The sequence below is a fragment of the Pinus tabuliformis genome, chromosome 3_2, assembly GCF_031772625.1.
Source record: "Pinus tabuliformis cultivar Carrire ecotype Pingquan chromosome 3_2, CPIR1, whole genome shotgun sequence".
Classification (NCBI taxonomy): Eukaryota; Viridiplantae; Streptophyta; class Pinopsida; order Pinales; family Pinaceae; genus Pinus; species Pinus tabuliformis.
In genome coordinates, this window is record NC_142302.1 from 699,911,532 (window position 1) to 699,938,936 (window position 27,405).

Sequence of the window (27,405 nt, forward strand, 5' to 3'; positions counted from 1 at the left end):
TACTATGCGACTTCCCATCGTTGTCCAACAATTCAACATCCAAGGCATCAATTGTGGATGAATCTTTGTTTCTAATATCGTCAAGCGATTCGTAGTACGGAGATATAATCATCTATCTCCAAACTCAAACATACAGGTCTAATACCTCTCACTCAAAACAATGACATACTTGATACCAAGCAAAAGACTACATGATCGTCAGTGATACACTTTACCGTCGCAGTATTGATACAGTTCTGCGAAGGTGCCTCACCCATGAGGAAGCTGAAAAAGTCCTGAATGATTTTTATTCAGGTGCGTGTGGGGGGCATCAATTTGGTTATGCTATAGCACAAAAGTTTTTGCGAGCAGGTTACTTCTGGCCAACAATGTTCAAAGATTGCATAACCGCAATCAGAAGTTTCCATGCTTGTCAAATCTTCGACCACAAAACCAAAATACCACTTGCACCTCTACATCCAGTAGTTGCTATTGGGCCATTTTCCAAATGGGGCATAGATTTCATGACATGTAACCCCACATTGGTTGAGGGGCATGGGTATATCATAGTCGCAATTGACTATTTTATGAAATGGGCCGAGTCGATGCCTACATTAAACAACACCAGTGAAACGACTGCTCTTTTCTTTTTCAATCGTGTAGTCTCTAGGTTCGGTGTTCCACAGGCTATAGTCACAGATCATGGATCGCATTTTCGTAAGCACATGATGGTTGAATTAACTGCCAAATTAGGACTATCCCACGATAGTTCTACTCCATATTATCCACAGGCTAATGGACAAGTTGAAGCGATCAACAAAGTCCTCAAGCGTATGCTGCAAAGAATGATTGGAGCCCACAAACGGGATTGGCATTTAATCCTGTACTCAGCTCTATGGGCATACAAAACCTCATTAAGAAATGTGATCGGGTTTACACCCTTTCAACTGGTGTATGGCCTGGAAGTCGTCTTACTAATTCAATGTGAGATTTCATCTCTCAAGCTCGCAGTCAACCTTCTCCCTGGAACTTTAGAGGAAGAGGCTCATTTCTTGGAACTAATCCAATTGGATGAAACTCATCGTGACACTGCCTTGGCTAATGAAGCTCATAAGAAACGAGTTAAGGCGCAATTTGACAAAAATTTCAAGCCCCGTGTCTTCTCAGAAGGTGACCTGGTCTCACTTTATGATCAGGAATCTGATAAATTGGGACCAGGTAAGTTCCAATCTTTGTGGATGGGTCCCTACATTGTTAAACGAGTGTTAGCAAAAGGAGCCTACGAGCTAGTAGATTATGATGGGATCCCACTAGCACAACCCTAAAACAGGTTGTACCTTAAGCGTTACTATGCTTGATTAAGTGTAGTAATCTCTTTATATTCTTTTGTTGTTTTTGTCAAGAGTGATCGTTTTGGTTAGGTAATCCACTTTTGCATTTGTTGCAAATGTCGAACCTATTGGAATCATTTGTTGGATATGCCGACAGAGCTAGTTGTAGTACGCGGAACCTATCTTTTGCAGCCTAGGCCATTTTTGATCCAAGGGGCGAGTTAGTGAGTTTCAGAGGGGTATGTATTGGTTGGTCAACGAACATCGCTGAGTATAGCGTGTTGATAGAACTGCTCTCTGATGCCATTGCACATGGAATACGCTGACTTGTCATCAGGATAGACTCTCAACTCATCATCCTACAACTTACTAGCATCTATTTTGTTTGAAATCCAGCTATCTATCGCATGTTCCTAAGGGTCAAGATTTTGGAAAGAGAGTTTGATTTTATTCAATATCAACACATTTCCAGAGACTTAAACACATTAACTGATTCATTAGCAAATTATGTGTTAGATAGACATTTGCAGCATTTATACAAGAAAGTATTTCAATCAACATTTGCATTAGGATCATATAACTTAACCAAAATAAAGATTTGAAAATAAAAAATATATATAACTGTTTATAGTTTATCAAAATGTTCTGTGTCCAAGACAAAATCAGTCACATGACCCAAAAACTCAAAAATGCAGGGAAGCACCCATGACTAATGGTGCTGGTGATAACAAGTCATCGCCTGTGCGATCATACTTAAGAGCCTAGTCCATCAGCTCGGCACGCCAATAGTATGGCGCTGTAATCTCAGAGGTAGCTTGTCGGTCCTCACATCCTGAATACCAAGGTTGAGACCCTCGATTTGATCCTGCAATACTGCAAGGGTCTTGGCTACATCCAGATCGCTAAGAAAAACCCTCCTTATAACCTCTCCTGCTAGAACGATAGCTGCTACCCTCGGGTGCACTGCTGGTTGCACTGGTCCAATATCTGCACAAATATATGGGTTTGATTAAGTCTTGCTAACATTTAAAAAGCGCAAGAACATTATAAAAACAATAAACAGAGATATGGTATGATAATTTACCTATAACACCCCACTGCTCGCCAGCTGGCAGCACCAAATATGGGTCACCCTGGAAATCCATCCCAACATATGGATACTCCGGAAAGACCGTCTGCTGATGGTTGAACCACTCAAAGAAGGAATCAGAGAATGAAATCTGTGATTGACCAGCATGTCTGGCCATAAGATCAACCCATCTCTGCATCCGCGGTTCTATCGGCGTTGGCACTCCGAGTGAAATGTATTGTGGCTGCATCAGTGGGATCTTCTCTAAGGCGAAAGCGGTTAGAATAGAACCATAACCAAAGTTGTTAGATCTTCTGTTCTTCACCTTGGTAAGCTATTCTTTTATAACTGGAAGTACTGCATCACACCAGTTGAATACCTTTGGTTCAAGGCATTCCAGAGCATACTGCATATAGGACTTGTTGGCCAAATGAAGAGCCACACTACCAGCCAATCTAGCAAAGGTGAATAAGATAGTCCTCAAGGACCAGTCAGTGACATCTCGAATATTGATCTTTCCATCCCTGCTCGGTTGAGATCCATCTCTATAGAACCAGCGAATATAATCCCTCACGGATTCACCCCCACGGGTGGATCCTGATAGTGAGAGAGGGGCACCATGCCTCGATAAACCAGTTAAGAAGTAGATATCCTCAACTGTCAAAGGGATGGATTTACCTCGAATCTGGAACACTTGGTTGGTAGGATCCCATGCATCGAGAAAATATTGCAACAAATTGATTTATTGCCTCATGCTGGATATGCGGAAGAATTTGAGCAAGCCATAGTTCCGCAATGTAGTCACCGTACCCGGATCATGTAAGGCAACCATATCCTCTTCTTCATGCTCGCGTTCACACCATGTAATGACCATCTTGATTCGATGAATCTTTGAAAAACAAACAAGAGAAGAATTAGGATCTTGATTTAGGCAAAAACAGGCAAAATTTCCATGAAAAATAGTGCATGAACTTTCCTCTTTGTGGCCATTGCACCCTAGCTGTGTATTAGGTGGGATGCATACTAACTGGCCAATGGCCAGCTCAGTATGCATCACACCTTTCAATGTATACTAGGTGTGATGGGGAAAGAACAAATTGTTCAAATCCCAGAGGCCCAAAAGAACTGGGAAACATGCTCAGAATTAGAAAAGGAAAGAATGTAATTGAAGAGCTTAGGGTTAGCTCCTACCTAGTCTAGATGGTACCGAAAATAGTCCATAGAATCTCCCAGAATCAGGTGGTGAAAATAAAGGGGGGAAGACACCTCCGGATCTCCAAAAATCCCAAATTTGAAGGAAATGGTAAAACTGAGAGGTAAAAACTCTTTTATGTTACTATTCATGTAATTCAAGTAAAATATTGGTGTTTAACTCATTTTTCAAGCATATATTTACATTTCTAATCAATTTGATGGAGTAATTGAACAGGCAGTACGACCGTCAAAAGAACATAGTGTTAATGGTGAAATCAACATCTTTGACTATTATCACAAGTAGTTTTACACGAAGTCCAAGCTTGTTAAAAGTTAAACCTAGCAATGAGAAAATGTTCCTCCAGAGTTCAATCTCATTAAAAAATGAACCCACCTTTGGTAAATAACCATTGCGATTGCATAATTATCAGCTTTTGAACCTTGGTCGTGTTCTTACCATCACCTCCATTCTTTTTTAGCCGATCATACGCCTCCATTTGATTATTTACCCTTTTGAGGAAAAACTGCGATGAGTGATTCTATTAGCCACCTTCTTTACACTGCCATGATTGAAAAGTTCCAAACCTTACTTGAAACTAGTTTCTATCCAAAAACATCACTCGTTCCTCAAAAAACGAGTCTCCTTTAAGCTCTTTTCATTTGAATTGTAAAATATGAAAAGATTACTGTGCAATTGGCCTCTCCAACTCGTTAAAGCGATTAGAAGTGTCAACCCTCCTCTATATTTTAATATTTTTGGACCTGAGGTATCATTACACAAAAAGATCGAACACTTGTCTTGTTCAGCTCGTTAAAACTATCAAAAAGTCATCCCTTTCGTATTATTTTATACTTTTTCGGACTTAAGGGATTATATTACGAAAAAGGGCCACTGGAGTTTCCTTTACGTCTCTTTTTAGACTCTCTAAAATTGAAAAGGACCGAGTTATCTTTGTCGTTAAACTCGTTAAAACAATAGCGAAAAACTTGTCCATGTAGACAAGAGCGAGTTTCACTATCGCTAGGCTCGTTAAAACATAGCAATAGGTTTTCCCGAAGGGAAAATTATAGAACAAGAATATGTTATCCTCCTCAAGCTTGGCAAAAATAAAGAGGTACTGGTCAGTAATGACTGGGAAAAATGGGAGAAAACTTGAATAACTTCATTGGTAGCAGGTCGCTCTTGAACACAACACTTTCACTCCATCACCATTATTGAGTCGGGTTGGGTTATTCCGTTCACCAGTCATATCACCATTAGTTTGCCATACCATCCATTTTGGGGTTAACGCTACCAATCCATTTCAGTGTTGCCGATATGTTCAAGAGAAGTCACTCAGAGAATTCACCAACCCAACTAATGCCTCATCTGTTGCAATACCTTAATGCTCCATTCATTCATGACCGCACCCTAAACCTTGTATCATCAGATCGTTTTCACCTCCATAAAATTGTTTGCTCCATTCCATGTCATAGATGTGGGATTCATTAAGGCCCTCCTACAACAGGGCACTTCTTGTCGACATTAGCTCATTATCCAAGAAGTTGACTTAGGAACAACACTTTCAGTACTTTGAAGCTTGCATGCCTCAATGGCAAGTTTCTCACTTCCGACGACAGGTTTACATCAATGGCCTTCGACCGAAAGATTTTGCGTGGTGTTCGACGTCAACTCATGTATTCCCACCATGTGAATTGTCTTGCAGTACCTTGAGGGTCATTATCATTATCGGTGATTCCTCTCGTGCCTGTTAACAACTTACATCATTGGCTGGTAATCAAGCAATGTCTTTCAATGTTCGACATCAGAACATCTTTTCACATGGATTGACTTGTACCTCAGGCGAAGATTGAATGAGTTTGAAGACCCTAGATCTAGTTTCATCCATCCAAGCTGCGACATATTCAGGAAAATAAAGACATCAAATGTACATCATTGCTACACTGTTAATCATCCAAACTAAGGGATGATGGCACTACCAGAATCATCAGTCTGCCATACAGACGATTGTCTATCTTATGTACATGAAGATGAATTTATAAAGATGAGCATGGGAATGCCTGCCTCAGCTAGATCATGAAAATATTATGAAGATAATGTATTGTATTATATCTTATTACAGGTCACCTTCCAGTTCGAAAAACCTTGGATCCTCATAATAAAGAATTTCACCCGACATCAGAAGATTTATGACCTCATGCTTTAGGGGGCAGCTGTTATAGACATATTTGGGCACTGCAACCCCAATCACAGATGTCCATAAACCAAGGGCTTCTAAACCCCTAAAACTGTTGTTTCATACTTTAAAGGAACAAGGTCAGCTGATTACATTATTTCCCAGAAGTTCTCCCTGAAAAACTACTCAAAACTAGTCAAAACTGGACCATACAGACTGCTCCATGTTGAGGGTGCGATGCATCTCACCTGTTACACATGGGGGGTGCGATGCATACTGAAAATCCCTTCTGTAGGGTGCAATAAGTGAGAGCAGAAAAATGGCAGAAGCAGTTTGCTAGATGGAAACTCAAAGAATCTTCTAGAAATTGCTCATATGACACTTGCCTCTCTGAATTCGCCCAGGGATGAGTAAGAGATCATGAAATCTCCAAGTGGAACCAAGGACTATCAGTGAAATGACAATAATCAAAATCCCAGAAGCTGACTCACTCTCCTACAAACATCTATATATGGATCCCTCATCCCAGAGATCCAGAGGCTGGAATTTTGTAATTTGTAAGGAAGTGTTGTTGGTTTCTCTTTGAAGACATTGCATTGTTGGGTGATCTTGCTTTGTATGAGGTGAAGATGGCTTTCATGTTGGGAGGATGATGCTGGATTAAACAGCTTGGTTGTAATCCTCTCTTCTACTAATTCTATCAATAAAGCTATTTGAGTTTTCCTCCATATGCTTGTATATCTATGAATCTTGTATTTGTATATGCATTTATATGGTTAATGTACATCTAATCCTACATTGTTTATGGTTATAGATCTCTATGCTTTGATGGTATTTTGTTGCTTGGACTTTGCAGGTGTTCTTTGAAGCGGGACAAGTGAGAAAGGAGTGGCGAAAGCTCTATCAAGGGAGAGAGGAAACAAGTAAGGACACTAGCAAAAGACTGAGGTTGGTACTCTCTGCTTCTCTCTCATCTATCTCTCATAAAGGAAAACACAAGTAACTTTAGTTTGTTTGTTTCTAAGATAGCTACCCATCTTAGTGGGACTAGCAGCTCTGAATAGACACTAGTTTTCCCGATAACACTATGGTTGCCAGAAACCATGATGTCACCAGCCATATCTCCATCTCGGAAACTTTATGTGAGGAATTTCAACATCAACTAGGCTATACTTACTCTGTTGAACAAAAGATTACTATTATTGATGCTAAGATCAACAAACTAGACTTAGTATTAAAACAATTGTGCCAACTCATGGCAATGTAAAATAAATTCAACGTCCAACCATCCCAATTAGAGGTAGTTGAATCATCTACTACTAGGGGTTGAGTCACTCAAATGAACATTATTTTCGCCACATTACATTACTAACATCTTAACAAAAATTCATGTGTGTGTCTTATATATAGATCCAAAATGTTGGCTATTGTAGAAATGACATAAGAAATCCACAAGAGTTATATTGTTTGGACATAATTTGTAGTAAATATTTATGAACATTTAAAACTAGACACTCATTATTTGGGCCATATAACTAATATTAAAAATTTTGGTACAGTTGAAGAGTTAATCTTTTCTTTTGGGCATCTTGCTTTCTACAGTGAAGGCATGTAAAATACCTTATTTAGGTAAGAGATAAGTTCCCAAGTCTTAATGGCTCACCCTACTACTTGGATGAAAGCCTCTCAATAATCCAAGGAAGCCCAAAGAGTGGTGATGCCCACACAAAAAAACCATCCTTTATTCCCCATCCCCACCCCACCAATCCCTCTCCTTCCTCTCCCCTTCCCAAGTTCCACGAATAAACTCATGCTAATATGGCGGAGCACCAACTTAGTCATTTACTACAATCGTGATGAGAAATATTTCCTTGGGCATAAATGTAATGGGTAAAAACTCTTTATTTCCATTTTAGAGGACATTTCAAAGTATGACACTGAAGCCTTACCACAAGAAATATATGGATAACTCTTCTACTTCTAGTTGGGGTGGAATTAGGATAGAGAAGACAAATATAAGAAACAATTTCCACCTTATTATTTCCATATTCAATTAGTCTAAGGGGTTAGTTCAATTAGTTGTCACTAGTATGTTTGGATTTCACCAATTCCATGCCAACAAGTGCTTAGGATGAATCCCCTTAGGTGAGGTGTAGTGAACTGCATTAATAAGTTTACATGGGATGCCATCCATGAATGTGAGGAAGCACCCCTTGGGATTTTGAATGGAAACAAAATAAGGCTGTTATGGGTTATTCATGTAAGAAAATTGGATTTCAATGAGTTGGAAAAAACATAACACCTAACTAAAGATATTACACAACCTACAAGTCCTACTGAATTCTAGTTCTACTCAAAGACAAAAAAAAATGATTATGCAAGAGATTCTATATCAGTTTTGAATGAGAAGGAAGAGTGATGGATGATCAAATCAAGATCAATATGGATGTGAGAGATAGTAAGTATAAGACCGTGTATGTGTTAGGAAGCCACTTTCTAGGTCCAAAAGCTCTTGTTGTAACTAGATCCAAAAGGAAGTGTTACAAAATTTATCACTACTATATGTGATTGATATTGTGTGTAGATCTAAGAAAACTTATATTGTTGTTGATGTGCATGGAGAACAAACTCTTAAATTCTTGTAAGGTTTTGAAAGGTTGTTAGAGTCAAATATAGAAAGGGGAGTGAATATTTCTTAAATTAAAAAACCTAATTATATGAAAAGGGAGTGGATGGCAGTGAATAATTGTTAGATTAAAAAACCTTATTATATGAGAAGAGACTGTATCTCTTTTGTATTGAAATCTCTTAGAAACTTTTTATATAAAGAAGCAGCAAATGAGAAAATTCATATGAAAAAGTGAATCACTTTCTTAATTCCAAGAAAATCAAAATTCCAAGATTACATATTTTAATACTAATGAATAAATATTTAAAATTGATATGAATAAACATAAAACTCAAATAAATGTAAAAGAAAATTTTAAATATATTCCTATACTAGCACAACCACATTAGTAAATGTGGTTGATGTATGCAGATAGGTTGCTTTTTTATCTTTTATATGCCAAACAACTTTTGAAAATAAGACTGATAAATATATATCAACCATATTAATTTTAAAATTAATATTAATGATAGTATAATAACATTATTATAAATTATTACTAGTAATACTATTATTATATATAATTATTATATTAATATTATGAATTATATATATAGAAACTTCATTAATAATATTTTTGTTAATATCAATATTATATTTTTAATTAATAGTGTTATTAAAATTATTAATATAATTAATATTAATAATTATTATTCAAATTATCTATATATATATATATATATATATATATATATATATATATATATATATATATATATATATATATATATATATATATATATATATATATATATATATATATATATATATTCTTTCCGCATATTATGCCTAAATTGAAGTCTTCTACAAATGTTTTTTTATTAAAACATAAACTAGCATTTGCACCTAGTGTTGCAAAGGAAACGCCGTAAGGCATAGTGTGTGGAAGAATATTGAAACGTGAATAGGCTTCTGCGGGCTTTTTTGGAAGCAAGGGTCGATGAATTCGAGCTTTTATTTGAGGGAGCGATGCCGAAAACCGTTGAAATGGAATGCAAGCAGCCATAAATATGCATTGAACCTGTTTAGAGACCTTTGTTTGTTGTTGGAAAAACTGTGGAGTTAAAGGTGAAGATAAATGAATGAGTCCATGTGAACAACAACCGGGCAACCATATTGATTTGGAAAGGGCTATTTAAGAAATCATTATTCAAATGGGAAATTAAATTAATATGCGAACAACAACCGAGCAACCATATTGATTTGGAAAGGGCTATTTAAGAAACCATTACTGAAATTGAAAATTAAATTAATATGAAGATATTTTGAAAACATGTATTATAATCATTAAAGTCAATTGATTTTGTAAACAAAATATGTTAAAACCCATTGACAATGAAATGGTTGTGAGGAAATAAACTATCAAAATGGCATTGATGTCGAAACATCCCTTTTTTAAGTTTGAAACGGGAAACACAAATAGTTGGGAGGACATGAACTATCAAAATGGTATTTGATGTTGAAACATCCTTTTTTTAAGTGTGAAATGGAAAATACAAATATTGTATTGTAACATCCTTTTTAAGGTTTGAAATGGAAAATACAAAGTGTGTTGTAACATCCTTTTTAAAGATTGAAATGGAAAACACAAATAGTTGTGAGGAAACAAACAATGAAAACGGTATTCGATCTTGAAACATATTTTTTCAAGTTTGAAATGGAAAATACAAACAGTGAATTGTAACAAAAGAGGTTCGAGAAGGAATATAATAGTCTAAAGAACATTGTGCTTGTCATTCCATATTTGAAGTTGTATGAAAACATGGTGGAGGCAGCGAAGGCCTGAAGAAGCAGCAATGGACCTGCAAAATTTATATTTTGTTAGAATTAGTAATATGTAAACCAGTTGCAGAAATGTATTAGTAATACTCTGCAGGTGAGTTGTGTTAAAATGAATCTGGAATGAATGGTAATGAAGTTACCTTTGCTATGGGGATCCATATATTGTTAGTGGAAGATGCATGGTGAATAACGGCATATTGAACACCATTGGAGGTCAATGCACAGCTGGAGATGCAGTTTTTTTGCTTGCCAATCTACATGTAGTTGTGTAGGTATGTTATTTCTGAGCCCATGTGGCCTGCTGCAAAAGAAAGAAAAGGTAAGAATGAGATGTATAGACAATATAAAGACATTCTAATATTTGCTTATTTACTAATAATGATTAAAGTTTGTTGTTGTTGAAAGATATGAAAAGTATGTTAATAAAGAGAATGAGGTAAATAAATGGAGGAAACCTTTTGGTGATGTCAAAGTACGGGTTGGAGCAGATTATCTGGAGGCGGCATTGAACGGAGAATTTCCTCCGCGTGTTTTCTGCGAGCAATGTTTTTGTTGTCCTTCATTTTACCGTAACGATCGAAACTGAATGCGGGGTTAATCCGGAGATCTTGCAGAGAAGGCACTCTTGAAATAGCTGTGAATGTGAGACCTTGACGTTCTGTTTTTCCAATGTCAATTGTTGCTTTTGGAAGGGTCATACCTTGAGATTTATGTATGGTTAAAGCCCAAGCCATCTTTAGTGGAATTTGTGCACGACCATTTCTTTTTACTGCTGGAATAGGCAAGTGAGTGGGGTTTATTTCATCCCAAGGAGGCCCAATGTACTTGGGGAAATCTACGACAACAAATGTTGGAATTTGTGGTGGTGCAGTTGATTCTTTGTAAAATATGGTTACAATTTTTCCAAGGGAACCATTAACAAGACCGGTTGAAACCCAAAGGTTGGAAGTCAACATAACTTTTTCGCCATTGCATAGCAATACAATTCGCTCAAGTTGCTCATCTTCAGAGGAAAGACTGGAATATGTGGTGTCATCTTCAGCAATGGATCGTGCGATAGGAGTGTTAAGAGATTTCATCATTTGCTTATTATGGACCGTTGTTTGAGCATTTGTTGGAAATAAATGCATGGAATCATGGAATGAACGTATTTCTTCTTCTAATAAAAAGGAATTTGTGCGCGACATGAGTATGTTGTAGTCATCGATTGTTGGATTTGCATCTCTAATGTTCTGGAGAATGTTCCTGAAAGTAACCTGTGCGATGTCGTCGCCTTGTTGACGAAATATTGTGTCCAATGTGATGACTGTGTTGAAGGTGCTCCACAGTGCGCTTCCGTGGCTCGTCCCTGCATACAGAGGTATGTCTTTGACGGGTGGCAGCTGACCGAGATCACCAACCAATATTATGGAACAACCACCAAAAGGAGTGTTTCTTTGGTGGGGAAATGCCTCGCGAAGACGTTCATCAATATGGCTGAGAAGCTTTGGCCCAATGAAGCTCATTTCATCGATCAGTATGTATCTTATATGCTTGAGTTCTTCCTGGAATTTTGCAAGAGCACTACCTTCTAACGGCATAAGATCCTTTATAGGAAGGTGCAAAGCAGAATGGATTGTCGATGCTTGTATGTTGAAGGCAGCAAACCCTGTAGGGGCGAGGAGCATGATCGGTGAAGGTTCCAGGCTTGCAAGGCCTATGAGCATATCTTTGATGCAATTAATAAGGAGGGATTTTCCCGTACCAACAGTGCCTTGTATTATCATTCTGAGAGCGGGTAAATAATCCTTCCTAGCAAAATGATTAAAAATAATATTCAGAGATTTTCTTTGCATTGGAGATAATGTAGTAAGGGTCGGCAGGGTATGTTGATGTGTTTGAAGAATGCGGTGGATGGAGCAGCTATTCTCAATGAATTGTATTGCATTATTTTGTAGATCCAATGGGATAGTGGTATGATTCCAGTTATGGGTGTCATCAAAGCCACGAAGACCAAGCATGTCAAGGTCATTTATGAGAAGCTCATTTGTAGGGTGTAATTGGGAAAGTAATTCCCATTCATTTATTTCCATGGCGTCTGCTGGATTGGCTTCATTCATAGTTGAGGTATCATTTGCGACAGATTCAATATCAGATAGTGTGCGGTGTTGATGCCAAGGATTGTAGAATGGGCGAAATGTTTGCCAATTTGCGATGAAATCTGCAGCAGAATCTCCTATATCTTGTACGATACGGCGAAAAGGTTTGTATAGCATAAGCTCAACCCTGCAAAAGTCAGCGTAGCAAGGTTCTGTTGTGGATGGTATGGAGGAGTAGCGTGGTATGACCCGAACAATTGCCTTTGTAGGCCTTTGTTTCCATTTGTTTGTTTTGCGACGAGGATCATATGACCAGGATCTTGCCAACTCTATTAGTGATGTGGACTCTAGGGTAGAAGGGCGTTGGATATGTATCTATGAAGTGCGGGGATGTAGTGGAGGTGGCGTCCGTTTGTGGAAGGCGCATAAGAATTTTTTGGTTTACATTTAAAGAAATGAATGGCCGACTACATAATGTTAACGGTAATTTTTGCAGCATATGGCAGGTTTCTTGGGCTCCAATGTCACGATCAACAAGGGTTTCAGCAAGAAATTTTCGAAATGTGGATGTTGCAGGGTCAGCAATGGGTGAAGCAAGGACAATTCTACGTAGCATGTCATGGAAGCTTTCAGATTTTTTTTCTGCTTTGGATGCATATTTGGCGATATATTTTTGTACAACGTGTATGGAGAGTACTGGTTGGCAGTCAACATTTGCACGCCAAATAGATAGGATGGTAGGGTTATGGCTATTGAGTCGATCGTCGTTCCGAGCAGGGGTGTATGTTTTTTGGCCATTGGAATCAATGAATAAGGCCGATTTTGGATGTAATTCCCACGGTGCTTTATAACGACATTGGAGTGAGGATCCATTTTTTCTTAGGCACGTGCTTTCTGAGCATTTTGTGTGACGTTCAACACAATTGACGAGTTGTTCATAGTCACTGAAAGGATTGGTTCTGAAGATTTGCGGTGTGGACAACAGGCAAGGGTCTTCGGGATTTGTCCAAGCATTTGGTTGGTTTGAATTCGAAGGAGCACGAGGGTTCCAAGCGGAAATATATTTGTCGAAGAACTGCCTTGCAATATCGACTGCTTCTGTGTCTTCCCAGTTGAGATTCCCCATATCAGGTGCATTTTCTATCCAAAGGAAACCATGGATGTGCACAGATCCCCTATGTTGCCATTCATACCTAACAAGAATGCGTTTTTGTAAGATAATTTTGCAATAGGTGAGGAATGATGTTTAGAGTTCTTGGAGGAAAAAAAATGCGGTAGAATGCGTACCTGTACCAGTGATCTTTTGTATTCAGGTGTTTCTCCAAGATAATCTCACGAAATGCTGTGAATCTATGGTGCATATATAGCGATGTTAAATGTGGGTTAGAGATAATGTTATCATTTCTCCACTTTTGTTGTTTTCCAATATCAGTAGGAAGACATTCGGGCATGACTGCATGAAGATCAGGCCATTTTGTATCAGCTGCACTTAATGTGAAGAAGAATGTCAGGCAACCGAGTTGAGATATCATGTCCATTAGTTCATTTTTAGATTTGTGCCAAAATGACCTTGTTCCACGTAAAGAGCTACCGAATCGCATGACTTGATCCGCCAATTGCTCATCTGGAAATTGTTCTAATCGAATGTTCAGATCTCGAATAGATATTGGAAAGTTATCTGTGATGCTTTTTTTCACAAAAATCGACGCTGTTGCTTGACTGCGATGCCGCATCATGAGATTATATATGTAATAACGAAAGCGTGGGTGGCTTCCAAATCTGTTATCGTAGTAACGTATGAGATGAAGTGCATATTCATGTAACTGCACTGCTTTCATTCTTGGCTGATTTGGCATTGCAGCGCCTGTCGGGAAAAGGGCGGGGAAAGCCATAGAGAGTAGACCTTCTGTGTTGTATTCATTGACTGGCGATAAACCAATTGTTGGCCACTCAATTGTAGTATCAGATTGGTGGTTGCAAGCATGCAAATAATGGCGGATTTCTTGAATTTCTGTATTTGTATTGGGTATTATGGGTACGAACGATGATGTTTGGGCAGCGGATGGGTCTGTGAAATCTTCGGTGAGCTCATGGGGTGGTTCAATTGGAAGGCGAACAGTGGTTTCTGTAGTATTGGAATGGTGAAGGGAGGAGGAGACATCGGTGGGGATTGCTGGTAAGGATGCCAGTGCATTGGAATCAATACGAACATTCTTATAGTATGGGTCATTAGCCAATTTGTATTCCAATGCAGCGAGAACGCGATGTCTACTGACAATGAAATCATAAGCCTTATGGTCATTACTATGACGCGTGACAATTAGGATGTCCAAGTGCTCAACACGTCGTGGCAACATGTTTGCGATTTTTGTTATGTCTTGAGGAAAACAAATTGTGTGGCCACTGTATTTATACTGGCCACCACGTGCATGTGATACCTGCAATATAGGGTTAACCCTAGCAATGAGCATTTCTTCTATTTGCGAAAGAGACGTAAGAGCAGGTTGAGGGCCAGGGTCCATGTTGTTTGATAATGAGAAGCGATGACCCTTTGTTTCAGAGGCGCATCTAGAGCAGCAATCCATGTGGTTGGAATTGCGGATATGTATTCCAGGATATGATTCAAGACAAATGGAGCATGGGCATTTAGGTGGAAGTTTATCAAGCTTTGAACGGAAATCTCGATGTGCTTGATCGGTATAAACGTTGCTGAAAGCATGTGCAAAGGAGGGGTTAGGGCAAAGAGGCATGGATGTATTTGTTTGAGAGGTTTGTTGAGAAGATAAAGAGCCTGATAATTGCAAGGGAGGATTGTTTTCAGGGCGGGGCATTTCAGACGAGGAAGGTTGGTCACCCTTTTGTTTTTTGTGTTTTTGACATTCTATGATGTTTTTTTTTGCTTGGTAAAGCTCACAGCGCCGTGCATTTATTTGTTCTTTATTTGTTGCATAGTATCTTCGAGCACGTTCATTATTAGAAGAAGAAGCCATTCACAAAATTTATGGTACCTATAAGCAAGGGAGGGGAAAACAAGAATGTTATTTAGAGACAACAACCACGTTATTGTATGAAAGCGAAAGAAGGGTAAAAAATGCAAGCGAAAGCGAAAGAAGGAGAAAAAAATCTAAGTTCTGAATAGTGCCATGTGAATTTTTTTATTTGAGAAATGTTTTTGAAAGAACGTATTAGTATTTTTTCTGCATACATGTAGGTAGTTTCATGTGTAAAGTTGATAAAAGGAAAAAAAAAATGTGATTTTGTCTACTAACATAATGCTAGATACAATGGAGAACAAATATTTATTTCAATGGTATATAAGAAATTTTCATAAGAAGACATGCAACAATATATCTTGTAAAGTTGTATTTATAAAATTGGACAATAGGAATTGCCAAAAAGCAAGGAACACATTCTGCAATATTTATTTACAATGTCGAGATGCTCTGAATTTCTCGAAGGATGTTTTTGCATTCTGTCGTGAAATGCAGTTTTTCTTCTTTTATGATAACGCATTTCAATCGTGGGACTTCTTTAAAAGTTTTTGTCTTCACCGAAAGTGTGAAGATATGATCTGTCCATAGAGCTCTAGAGACAATTTCCTTGATTAGTTTTGGATCTGAAGATAATAGATAGAAGTCTTTGGCATTATTTCCAAGAATTGTAGAGCCCGCGTCTTCGAAAGCAACAGTTGAAGCCAATTCACCAGTGTGATCTTGTATGTCAATTTTCAATAAGTATCTGTAATCACAGTCACTTACTTCAGCGTTGCATTTTGGACAGAACCACACCCCTGTATTTTGTGGAATAAGTTTTTTCATGCATTTTTTCCCACCAACAATCGACGGGCAAGAAATGTAGTAAAAACTATCCATACCAATTTTTGTTATTGTGCCCTTTAATTGGAAAAATGTTGGTTTCTCTAAGGAATCCATACTGTAAATGTCAGCAATTGTTATTTTTTTTTGTTGGGGGCAAAAAGGAGATCTTGTTGTCAAAGATGTTGAAGCAGCAGTCGAGCCTTCTTTTTTAAACCACGACTTTAGCGTATGGGCCTCTTCAATGTCAGGATCTACAAGAACAATGGATCTCGTTGTAGTGCCGATATTTTTCCCATTAAATTCTCCAACACGTGCAGATTTGATTGCAATGATGGGGTTATTTCCTGTAGCACATAGGGAGGAGATTTCCTGTGAAACGGCATTAAAATTATCGCCCCAAAAGATTGCATCTATGCTATACCCTGACATGTCTTGAAGCTGTACTGTTTGTTTATTGACTTCAGAGCCATCTCTTCTACGTATAGTGCATATACTGGAAATGTCTGTGACAACACCCAAAATATCAACAATGGAGTTGACGTTTGTTGTTCTGATATCATCAATTGATTTTATACTGAATTGCACTGCTGGATTATGTTTTTTTTCACTGGCAACATGTTCTATGGTAGATGTTGCATTCAACAAAATTTCCCAGTCATTGTTCAAGTGGTTGTATTGCTTATTAGCCATTTTCACATTCCCTTTAGAAACAATGTAGACATTTCCATTTTGGATTTTGTCGAAGAAATAATCTGCGACATTGTTGAAACATGTAATATGTATTTCTCCACCCTCTGTATCGAACAGGTCAAAGCCAAACACTTTACCGGGTCCGTATTGATTCTGAAATTGTCGAAGAGTTGTTTTCCTTTGGACGTATCCTTTTATGCACCAGTTTGAGTGGTAAGGGTTTAACGATTTGATGGGAATTTGAACCGGTTGAACGGACAGGGCTGGAGTAGTTGGAAGAGGGCAGGGCCTTTTTGATGGAGGATGTGGATCCGATGAGGATGGAGAGTTTTCATCAGATGTGATGGGGATACTCATAGTTTTTGGATTGCCAATTAAGGGTGCAAATGAAGTAGATATTTCAAAGTCTAATAGCTTTATAGACCTACACGACAAATGAGAGTCAAAGGAATAACTGTTAGAAGTGGTTGTGTTATAAGTAAAAGAATGTTAAATTTGAAATAAGAAATTTATAACAAACTTACGTTGAAGGACCAATAGCTGAGGTAGTCCAACTTTTAACATTTATAATAGAACCCTTTTGTAGCAAGCCTGTTGCTATGAGATCATTGAAATCTTTTGGAAGCATGATGTGTTTCTTATCTGTTCCGTCTGAAATTGCAGTACGATATCGTGGAGTTGATTTTTGCATTGGTTGTATTGGCTCAAGCTCAGCAATTTGCAGGTATGGTTGAATATGAGTTGATCCAGATAACATTGAGGAAATTGCATTTTCAGTGAGGTTTGATGTCATTTTCTGGTACAAAACAAAACACAAAAATGTTGAAAGAAGCATGTTTAGTTTTTTTCTAAATGAGTGGGCATCTAAGCTTATAAACATAATGAAGAAAGATATTTATTACAACATCTTTATACGTTCATTTTTTTTAAGCATACTTCCACGAAGCGCAGAGGAAGGAGAGGGAGAAACAAATGAAATAGAAGGTTTGGGGGTAACTCTAGTATCATCTGGTTGCTGATTTGATTGCCCAAAAATCATGGTGTTTTGAACGACAGAGGTCGAGAAAAGCCATACCAGCAGGCGAAGTGCAAGCCCTGGAAGGGACAATGTAGCCATATGAGGTACACCAACATCTCCCCTAGAGGAAAAGGGAGTAGGGGAAATCCTTAATTGGCGGACACCATTTTGTCAAACTGAGACCAACGAGGGAGCAGTGATGTTATTCCGATTTGAATAAATTGTATGACACTTTGACACAACTTGCTTTTTCAATTTTTAAGAGACGAGAAAAAGCTAAAGACGATTCTAGTCGCCTTCGATCTGGGCAACTCTAGTATCATCTGGTTGCTGAGTTGATTGATCGAGAATCAAGGTGTTTTGAACGGCAGAGGTCGAGAAAAAGTATATTGGCAGGGCAATTGCAAGCCCTGGAAGGGTCAATGTAGCCATATGAGGTGCACCAACATCTCCCCTAGAGGAAAAGGGAGCAGGATTCCTCCATGGGGAAATCCTTGAATGGTGGACTCCATTTTCTTACCCTAAGACCAACGAGGGAACAGTGAGGTTATTCCGATTTAAATAAATTTTATGACACTTTGACACAATTTGCTTTTTCATTTTTTAAGAGTCGAGAAAAAGCTAAAGATGACTCTAGTCGCCTTCGATTTTTAATGAGCCTGAAGTGACAAGACCAACGAGGGAACAGTGAGGTTATTCCGATTTAAATAAATTTTATGACACTTTGACACAATTTGCTTTTTCATTTTTAAGAGTCGAGAAAAAGCTAAAGATGACTCTAGTCGCCTTCGATTTTTAATGAGCCTGAAGTGACAAGTGCTCAGATGGTCCTTTTCTTTTAAGGAGTCTGAAAAGGAATGAAAGTGACTACTCTGTGAGGTTATTCCGATTTAAATAAATTTTATGACACTTTGACACAATTTGCTTTTTCATTTTTTAAGAGTCGAGAAAAAGCTAAAGATGACTCTAGTCACCTTCGATTTTTAATGAGCCTGAAGTGACAAGTGCTCAGATGGTCCTTTTCTTTTAAGGAGTCTGAAAAGGAACGAAAGTGACTACTCTGGATATCTAGACAGGGGGATTACCAAACCAATCGCAAAACTGCAGAATACTTTTTATGGTACGGCAGTCAATCTTCCCGAATGCTGTGTTCAGTGCATTGCGATCGATAGGGCGGCAGACACGGCTTCCTAAGGATAAAGGATATAGCCTACTGTGGTCTCCCAATATATACTCGACGGTACGTGGGAGCACAAGTCCATACTGGCACTTGTCATTTCAAAGAGGAGGAATCACCCAACCTACGATAAAAGTGATAGTTACCAGGCTTTACGACGCCGGAACACGTCTCTAGCCTAGACTTCTAAATGGTGTGCGTTAGGTTCCAAAGCGTTTTTTATGTTTATTGAAATGTATTTTACAGTTGATCTTTCTTAAGAAGTTTGCCTTTAAGGTTGATCGCGCGATGTACAGATACAATTCCTAAATATGCAATCTAAGATGATAAACAATCGTTTACTTTCTTTTTTTGCAATGAAAATCCTAGCTACTAAGGAAAGAGAAGCGAAACTGTTTGAACATAGAGCAGAGAGCACACGCAAAGTCCTAAATCAATTACCACATGCATTCTAAATGTAAATGTACATGCATGTATTTGTTTTCCGCTTTCTTAATGTGTGGATGACAAAAAAAATGACAAGTGGAATATAATATCAATACACACTAAAAAACAAGACAGCCACGATGGCACCACTTTGCATTAGTTAAACACAAAGGAATAAAGTTTAAATTATCAAGAAAGCATATATATAACTGAATCATTTCAATCGAAAAATAATTTTGAATGAAATTTATAAGACTCTTTAGTTGCTCAGTGGCTAATGTACAATTGATGGAAGAGGATTTTGTATCATGGCCCATGGATGAAATAGAAATGGAGCAAAAACTCAGAAAGGAGATTAAGGTTGTTACCAGAGATGAAGCAATATAGAAAACGCCCAGAAATGTCCGTCAACGTTGAAAGTTGGATTGCCCAGTGACAAAACAGAGTAGGCCAAGGCAAAGTATCTGTATTTAACATTGTTGTGTGAGTAACCAAAACAAGCTGCACAGTGCTATGCAAATTAATAGTCTTTGTGAGAAGAAAACCCAACATAATCCACACAATCTAATCCTCGCAAGGAAGGTTTTGCAGGGATTTAAAGGTTTTCTTATGCTATAAAATCCTAGGCAAATGTGGGTGCCCCAGCAAATAAAAATGTTTACCATAACACCCACTTACTATTAAGCATTGTCTCCAAAGGAACTTGAACAATATGATAAAAGACTGATCTTTTACTTCTATAATATACATAATGTTAAATATATGAAAAACACTTTCTGCTTGCAAGTAAGACTCTATAGTTGCTGAGTGGCTAATGTACAATTGATGGAAGAGGATTTTCTATCATGGTCCATGGATGAAATAGAAATGAAGCAAAAACTCGGAAAGGAGATTAAGGTTGTTACCGAAGTTGAAGCAATACAGAGAACGTCCAGAAATGTCCTTCAACGCTGAAAGTTGAACAGCAACTACAAATTAGTTTGCAACTGCTTCACACATAGTAAAAAATGGATATTGTCAGATAAAGGCAGGGAGAAATTCAATAACAAAACAGAGATTAAACTACGTGCAAGATGATCCGAGAACAAGTAGTTTAATATCATCTTTTAATATAATTTGATGGTTAAAAAAATATGTTGCATCATTCAAAAGTTATCAATTCAAATTTACAGATAGAATATGCATGACTTTGCACACTAAAAATAGAATATGCATAACTTTGCAAACTTAAATAGTGATTTCAGAAGTAAAATATATAAATACATTTTATGAGTCAAATTACTTCCAAAGTTAACAAGATTGGATCTCGTTACAAGAACTTCCAGCCACCTTGTTGTAAGACCTTCATATTTAAAAACATTTTACCCTACTTATACTCTGTAATTGAGAGTATAGCTAGAATATAAGGCTGTACTTCGTTGCATGGGAAATATATATATATGCACATCAAAGCCTGATTGAATAACATGAGAGCATAGTTCAAAACACCAAGTTGAAGCCTAGATTTATATTTAATGTTGCACAAAATTTGGCATAAAGCATAGGATAAACCACTGACAAAGTTAGCAAAACCTGATTGAATAACCTGAGAGCATAGTTCAAAACACCAAGTTGAAGCCTAGATTTATATTTAATGTTGCACAAATTTGGCAGAAAGCATAGGATAAACCACTGACAAAGTCAACAAAGCCTGATTGAATAACCTGAGAGCATAGGTCAAAACACCAACTCAAAAGTCTAATCCACTGCCATGTTGTGTGAAATTCCAAGGCCAATGGGAGAGAACCTCCAAAAGTGGCTTTCTAAGTTTGAGGCAATACGAGTCAAGATGGAACGAGAAGAAAACCCAACATAATCCACACAATCTAATCCTCATGAGGAAGGTTTTGCAGGGATTTAAAGGTTTTCCTATGTTATAAAATCCTAGGCAAACAATAGAATAGTACTCTGTTCTCGACATTCAAGCACACACTTTACAAATTTTGTAATTCAACACCATGATTGAAAAGTTATCAATTCAAATTTAAAGATAGAATATGCATGACTTTGCACACTAAAAATAGAATATGTATAACTTTGCAAACTTAAATAGTGATTTCAGAAGTAAAATATATAAATACATTTTATGAGACAAATTACTTCCAAAGTTAACAAGATTGGATCTCGTTACAAGAACTTCCAGCCACCTTGTTGTAAGACCTTCATATTTAAACAACATACTGTCAGAAATACCTCAAACTCAGAAGGTCTGTGATCAGCCTGGATTCAATTGCCTCTGACAGTGAGGCTAGCTCAGTTGCCATGCAAATTTGAAGTTATTTGGCATATTTATCTGTTGTTTGTTTGATGTAGGTTGTGCTGGTTGGCCACAGTGCTGGAGGACTGAGCTTGACACATGCAATCCATGAGTTTGGCCATAAGATTGCTGTTGCAGTTTATGTTTCTGCCACCATGCTGTCTCATGGGTTTTGTACAGACCAAGATGTCCAGCAGGTTGTTGACCTTATGAATTCAAAGCAATTACTGTTATCTAATGTTGTGATCTGAGCTTCAGAGATGACTTTAAAGACCCACGTTGGTTTTGTATGAAACTGGGTCTAAGCATAAGAAACATTTATTCAGATTTTTAATACTATATAAGCAGTTTTTGCTCTGTGCAAATTGAATTGAATGCTAAAAAATTCTCCAAACATGTTTCATATTTTATATGTATACATGTGTGTGTATTTCTTTGTTTAGATACAGGAAATGAAAATTTTTCAATTCAATCTGTGCAGGGAACTCCAGATCTGTTAAACGAATATGAATTCTACCATGGCCTTGGACCAGAACACCCACCAACAAGCGCAATGGTACTCAGAGAATTGCAACAAGAAATTCTATATCAACTCAGCCCACCTGAGGTATAAAATCTATCAGAATAGCACAACAAATAACTCCCTAATTTCACTGGTAATTAAGGCCTGTGGCTTTTTTGAAAATGGATAACCCATCTCTATTTATGCAGTTTTCAATCATTGCTCTGTGATTTCCACCAAAATCCAACTGGATATGTATTTATGGAGGCCACTTAAAACCCAATATCTAGTTTTTTCATTAAATGTTGATGTGGGTATATTCAAATTACAGGATGCTGCTCTGGCCTCACTGCTGTTAAGACCAACATCATTGTGGCAATCCAGACAGCCACTTTTACTGCAATCTCAGAAGAATTTATGAAGGTTCCAAGAGTTTATATAAAGACCTTGCAGGACAGAGTTTTACAGTTGGATAAACAGGAAGCCATGATCAAAATGTGGCCTCCTGATAAGGTCATTATCATGGATACGGACCACAGCCCCTTCTTTTCATCCCCTCTGGAGCTCCATGGACACCTGATTCAAATTGCCCAGCTGTTTGCAGGTTGAAAATGTTCCAACCATTGTTGTAGTTCATCTTTGGTGATATACTAAATATATATACCATCTGGTTCAGATGTACATATTCCTATTGATCCCATTTATCATTTCAGCTCGTTAATGCACCTGCAAATTTAGACTTTGACACGGAAGCTTTGCTTTATATTGAAAGCAAAAGGATAAGAACTGAACAAAAGTGGAAGCTATATTTGATAAAAGCTTTGATGCCATTCCCTTGTTTGAGACTCAATTTGTGTGTGTCTCTTTCTACACAAGTTGGTCAAGCTTGTTTACGTTCCACGGGAGCTTATACTTCCATGGTTTCTAGGCATAGTTATGGTTATGAGTTAATATTTCTGAGATTGCACAGGAAAGGTGTTATGTTTTTTTTCTTCATTCTACGAGCAGAGTAAGTTGATTTTAACATTTAATTTCATTTATTTGAGTAAGTTTTAGATTAGATTAGATTAGTTACCGGAGTTGAAGCAATACAGAGAACGTCCAGAAATGTCCTTCAACGCTGAAAGTTGAACAGCAACTACAAATTAGTTTGCAACTGCTTCACACATAGTAAAAAATGGATATTGTCAGATAAAGGCAGGGAGAAATTCAATAACAAAACAGAGATTAAACTACGTGCAAGATGATCCGAGAACAAGTAGTTTAATATCATCTTTTAATATAATTTGATGGTTAAAAAAATATGTTGCATCATTCAAAAGTTATCAATTCAAATTTACAGATAGAATATGCATGACTTTGCACACTAAAAATAGAATATGCATAACTTTGCAAACTTAAATAGTGATTTCAGAAGTAAAATATATAAATACATTTTATGAGTCAAATTACTTCCAAAGTTAACAAGATTGGATCTCGTTACAAGAACTTCCAGCCACCTTGTTGTAAGACCTTCATATTTAAAAACATTTTACCCTACTTATACTCTGTAATTGAGAGTATAGCTAGAATATAAGGTTGTACTTCGTTGCATGGGAAATATATATATATGCACATCAAAGCCTGATTGAATAACATGAGAGCATAGTTCAAAACACCAAGTTGAAGCCTAGATTTATATTTAATGTTGCACAAAATTTGGCATAAAGCATAGGATAAACCACTGACAAAGTTAACAAAGCCTGATTGAATAACCTGAGAGCATAGTTCAAAACACCAAGTTGAAGCCTAGATTTATATTTAATGTTGCACAAATTTGGCAGAAAGCATAGGATAAACCACTGACAAAGTCAACAAAGCCTGATTGAATAACCTGAGAGCATAGGTCAAAACACCAACTCAAAAGTCTAATCCACTGCCATGTTGTGTGAAATTCCAAGGCCAATGGGAGAGAACCTCCAAAAGTGGCTTTCTAAGTTTGAGGCAACACCAGTCAAGATGGAACGAGAAGAAAACCCAACATAATCCACACAATCTAATCCTCATGAGGAAGGTTTTGCAGGGATTTAAAGGTTTTCCTATGTTATAAAATCCTAGGCAAACAATAGAATAGTACTCTGTTCTCGACATTCAAGCACACACTTTACAAATTTTGTAATTCAACACCATGATTGAAAAGTTATCAATTCAAATTTAAAGATAGAATATGCATGACTTTGCACACTAAAAATAGAATATGTATAACTTTGCAAACTTAAATAGTGATTTCAGAAGTAAAATATATAAATACATTTTATGAGGCAAATTACTTCCAAAGTTAACAAGATTGGATCTCGTTACAAGAACTTCCAGCCACCTTGTTGTAAGACCTTCATATTTAAACAACTCAATTACGAACACCTAGCAGAAATATCTTCTCATTATCAATTATGCATATTCTACATGGAAAATGAAGTAGATAATGTAGCTCTGAGATGATGAGAAAATTATTTGTTGAATATAAAATGTTAAGGTAAAGAATTTAGTTAAGAGGTGAAAAATATATTCCTCCAAAATAGGATAAAGGACAGCTGGTGAAGATAGGTGGCAGAGGATCAGTAGGCAGAAGATTACTTAAGATTTAAGATGATTGTGTAAATGGACAGAAAACTGATTGTCAAAATTCAACAGTTCATAAGGCAGAAAACATTGAGGAAACCATTCAACCATCTAAATCTATTAATGAATCAGAAATTTCAAATATTGATTTGCAGCTTGCTACTGCTGTGAGTTTTATAGTAAAACAGCTTGCAAAATGTACAATCTTGCAGGTAATATTTGAATTCCATAGTTAAGAGAATTCAGAAATGCAGAATTCATTTGAAAAACTAAGGAGTTTCTGTGATGCAGGGGGAGAGAGATTCAGCTATACAACAACTTGCTATTATCCATGATCAGCTTAGAAAGTTGGTCCAGCAGCAAGAGAGGATGTCTGAGCATAGTGAAGAGCTAGTTGATCTTCTGCGGCATGCAGAGTCCAGTGAAGTTGGAGAAGAAAACATGCAATCTTTTGTGGCATTGGACACCCTGGTCGCTGACTGTAGCAAGTTCATGAAACATTTGCAGAAACCATTGGATGAAAGATCACAGTTTGAACCCACTATAAGAGAACTTGAGTCTGTTTTGTTTTCAAAGGACCAAGATATTCAAGATATGAATGTTAAGTTAGTTGAGCTATCTCAGAAATGTGCCCAACTTGAAGAGATTAGTGGTAAGTGCACAGTACTGGATGAAAAATGCACTGAAATGGCTTTTCAAGCAGCCCAAAATGCAAATGAAAGAGATTCCTTACATTTGGAGGTAGATGCCCTTAGAAAATCTCTTTCAGAAAAGGAAACATTAATGAAAGCTTCTTCAGAATTTTATTCTGACTTGAAACACCAGTTTGACACTACCATAGAGAAGTTAATAGCTGCCAGCCTGCCATTGAGGAAGTCATTCAAGATGAGACTTTGGCATCTGTTCCTTGCTCGGAGAGAATGTCTTATCTGGAGACAAGCCTCCTTTTTCTTATTGAGGAGTATAAGGTAGCTTTTTCACTGATATGGTTTAGGCACCTCAGCCTCTTGCAACATAAAGTGGTCTCACAACTATTTCAGCTACGACCAGCAATGACAAAAAGGTGAAATTTTGGAGTTGTCTCTGTTTAATTGAATGGACTGTGTGCCTTGACAAAAAAGTAAGTGACCTGTTGAGGTAACATATGAACAACTCAATTACGAACACCTAGCAGAAATATCTTCTCATTATTAATTATGGGTATTCTACATAGAAAATGAAGTAGATAATGTAGCTCTGAGATGATGAGAAAATTCAACCTAACAGTGATGTGCTATCATTCACAGAAAATAAACAGTGATATGAAAGCAAGATCCACAACAACCCCAAATCAGTGTCAAGTCAAGTCAGATAAGGTTTGCTTTGATAGCCATTTCATTGACTTCAAAAGGAAACAATCTGTCAAATCCCTATAATGGATGTGCCATTTCAAAACAAAAAGCAATGCTACCAAGGGATTGGAAAAATTTACTCAAGGAGGGCAAGAGATTTGGAAATGTTAAGATATCCCAATTATCGGAGCAGATAGAAAAGTAGGGTCGGTTCTAAAGAACGTATTTTTCTCTAGGTAAACAAATCACCTACAAGACTTTGGGAGAGAATGAAAATCCTCAGCCATGAACATATTGCACTTCTGTTGGATACGTCACTAATGCATAGATTCGATTCTTTGGTTGACCAGGATATTAACATCATAATTCCTACTCAAATTTTGCATGGCAGAATCCTTAAACACTGCATATTTTGCAAATGACAGATATGGTGGAAATTCATATATCTGTATTGTTCAGAGTTTTAAGAAGCACATGTATCTAAGAATCCAGGAACCTGAGTTAAGAGAAACGAGAAGTTTAGGGATCTGTTTTAAAGGTCATTATGCAAGCAAAGAAATCAAAAGCAGGTACCAGGGATATATGAATGACTTTTCAGCTTGTGAAAGTTGAAGAATACCAATTTAATCACTCGGAGGCTGGTCGGGAATTGGCAAAAATCTCATGCTTTCTCTCATTAGAATAGTACTGTTCTCGACATTCAAGCACACACTTTACAAATTTTGTAATTCAAACAGTGAAATAATTCAAACAGCGAAAGTATTTCAGCATCAGGAATTTCAGCGAACAGTGAAATAATTCAAACAGCGAAAGTATTTCAGCATCAGGAATTTCAGCACAGAAAAATCAATGCATGATACCGTTGACCGGATAGAGAGTTCGTACCTTGGAGGACTTGGATCATAACTGGATACTTGACAAACCCAGAAAGCATGTAAGCTTATAGAAGAGACAGCTAAGCTATGTAGTATGAACAGTAGGAAAACGTAAACGAGGAGGGTTTGATAGCTGTGGGTCGAACTTTAAATAGCTACTAATCCACTGAATCATGGAGGCCAAATAACTGTCGACAAAGAATCTCTGCGAAGAGTCTCAACGCCACCAGGCAGGCTATGCGAAGGCAGCAGAAGAGTCTTATCGCAGAGTCTCTTTGTCAGCATGCGAAGGCAGCAGAAGAGTCTTATCGCAGAGTCTCTTTGCCAGCAGGCAGTCTATGCGAAGGCAGCAGAAGAGTCTCATGGCCAGCAGGCGAGGTCTGGCTTTTCATGGCC

At 37.4% G+C, this 27,405-nt stretch overlaps 1 long non-coding RNA gene and 1 pseudogene across 5 annotated transcripts; one reads left to right on the forward strand and one right to left on the reverse strand.

Annotated features, from left to right (window-relative positions):
• Window positions 1-9,253: 9,253 nt before the first annotated feature.
• On the reverse strand, window positions 9,254-27,335 carry LOC149182546 (uncharacterized). 4 transcript variants are annotated; one of them, XR_016257142.1, is made up of 6 exons: window positions 27,020-27,335; window positions 23,281-23,325; window positions 20,313-20,357; window positions 19,776-19,871; window positions 10,341-10,498; window positions 9,254-10,220 (listed from the first exon to the last, which is right to left on the reverse strand). It is a non-coding gene; the product is annotated as an uncharacterized LOC149182546 (long non-coding RNA). The 4 variants fall into 4 exon arrangements; XR_016257141.1 differs by having other exon boundaries at window positions 10,341-10,501; XR_016257144.1 differs by lacking the exon at window positions 20,313-20,357.
• LOC149182547 (methylesterase 17-like) lies at window positions 21,282-23,172 on the forward strand (annotated as a pseudogene). The gene is made up of 5 exons (XR_016257385.1): window positions 21,282-21,309; window positions 21,538-21,653; window positions 21,760-21,900; window positions 22,185-22,310; window positions 22,537-23,172. The product of XR_016257385.1 is annotated as a methylesterase 17-like (transcript).
• Window positions 27,336-27,405: the final 70 nt, after the last annotated feature.